Here is a 2,500-nt window from a genome sequence, read left to right as displayed (position 1 = left end):
TGTCTAAACTGCTGGTAACAGAAGTGAGGCGAGGACACCCCTAAGTGACAACGGCCATATTGTGCCCAGAGTGTCCGTATTCTGTGCGGCCCTCATTATTTCCCAGCATGGCCTTATCCCTCTTGGACATGGAGGTCACTAGAGCCTCACTGGTTCCACTGGGATCCTCTTCCTCCTCCATGACGACATCACGGATCTGGTGGAGGTTAGAGACCTGGCGCTCCTCCACCTCCCGTCTGAGGAGGCCCCACAGATGCTGCATAGGTTTAGGTCTGGACACATGCCGATCCAGCACTTTAAGGCTCCATTCACACGTCCGCAATTCTGTTCCACATTTTGCAGACCCATTCATCTCTATGGGGCCGCACGATGTGGATCCGCAAGACACATACGGATGTGTGAAGGGACCTTTACCCTCAGGTTTTTTACAAGGCAGTGGTCGTCTTGGAGGTGTTTGGGGTCGTTATCATGTTGGATACTGCCCTGCGGCCCAGTTGCTTCAGTATGTCACAGGACATGTTCCCATTCATGGTTCCCACACTGACCTGGAGCTCTGGCTATGACACTGAGCACTGACAGGCTGACCTCCCACCACTGTAACCTCTGCAGCAATGCTGGCAGCACTCATACAACCTCTGGCTATGACGCTGAGCACTGACAGGCTGACCCCCCCACCCCTGTAACCTCTGCAGCAATGCTGGCAGCACTCATACAACCTCTGGCTATGACGCTGAGCACTGACAGGCTGACCCCCCCACCCCTGTAACCTCTGCAGCAATGCTGGCAGCACTCATACAACCTCTGGCTATGACGCTGAGCACTGACAGGCTGACCCCTCCCACCCCTGTAACCTCTGCAGCAATGCTGGCAGCACTCATACAACCTCTGGATATGACGCTGAGCACTGACAGGCTGACCCCCCCCCCCTGTAACCTCTGCAGCAATGCTGGCAGCACTCATACAACCTCTGGATATGACGCTGAGCACTGACAGGCTGACCCCCCACCCCTGTAACCTCTGCAGCAATGCTGGCAGCACTCATACAACCTCTGGCTATGACGCTGAGCACTGACAGGCTGACCCCTCCCACCCCTGTAACCTCTGCAGCAATGCTGGCAGCACTCACACAACCTCTGGATATGACGCTGAGCACTGACAGGCTGACCCCCCCACCTCTGTAACCTCTGCAGCAATGCTGGCAGCACTCATACAGCCTCTGGATATGACGCTGAGCACTGACAGGCTGACCCCCCACCCCTGTAACCTCTGCAGCAATGCTGGCAGCACTCATACAGCCTCTGGATATGACGCTGAGCACTGACAGGCTGCCCCCCACCCCTGTAACCTCTGCTAGCAATGCTGGCAGCACTCATACAACCTCTGGATATGACGCTGATGCACTGACAGGCTGACCCCCCACCCCTGTAACCTCTGCAGCAATGCTGGCAGCACTCATACACCTCTGGATATGACGCTGAGCACTGACAGGCTGACCCCCCACCCCTGTAACCTCTGCAGCAATGCTGGCAGCACTCATACAACCTCTGGATATGACGCTGAGCACTGACAGGCTGACCCCCCACCCCTGTAACCTCTGCAGCAATGCTGGCAGCACTCATACAGCCTCTGGCTATGACCGCTGAGCACTGACAGGCTGACCCCCCACCCCTGTAACCTCTGCAGCAATGCTGGCAGCACTCATACAGCCCTCTGGATATGACGCTGAGCACTGACAGGCTGACCCCCCACCCCTGTGAACCTCTGCAGCAATGCTGGCAGCACAGCTACCCATACTAACCTCTGGATATGACGCTGAGCACTGACAGGCTGACCCCCCACCCCTGTAACCTCTGCAGCAATGCTTGCAGCACTCATACAGCCTCTGATACTGACGCTGAGCACTGACAGGCTGCCCCCCCCACCCCTGTACCCTGCAGCAATGCTGGCAGCACTCATACAACCTCTGGATATGAGCTGAGCAACTGACAGGCTGACCCCCCACCCCTTTAACCTCTGCAGCAATGCTGGCAGCATTCATACAACCTCTGGATATGACGCTGAGCACTGACAGGCTGACCCCCACCCCTGTAACCTCTGCAGCAATGCTGGCAGCAATCATACAACCTCTGGATATGACGCTGAGCACTGACAGGCTGACCCCCACCCCTGTAACCTCTGCAGCAATGCTGGCAGCACTCATACAAGCCTCTGGATACTGACGCTGATCACTGACAGGCTGACCCCCCCACCCCTGTAACCTCTGCCAGCAATTCCTGGCAGCACTTCATACAACCTTCTGGATATGACGCTGAAGCATGACAGGCTGACCCCCACCCCTGTAACCTCTGCAGCAATGCTGGCAGCACTCATACAACCTCTGGATATGACGCTGAGCACTGACAGGCTGACCCCCCACCCCTGTAACCTCTGCAGCAATGCTGGCAGCACTCATACACCTTGGATATGACGCTGAGCACTGACAGGCTGACCCCCACCCCTG

Source organism: Bufo gargarizans, chromosome 7 (assembly GCF_014858855.1).
Source record: "Bufo gargarizans isolate SCDJY-AF-19 chromosome 7, ASM1485885v1, whole genome shotgun sequence".
NCBI lineage: Eukaryota > Metazoa > Chordata > Amphibia > Anura > Bufonidae > Bufo > Bufo gargarizans.
The sequence above is the reverse complement of the archived record's forward strand: the minus strand, read 5'-3'. Positions refer to the sequence as shown.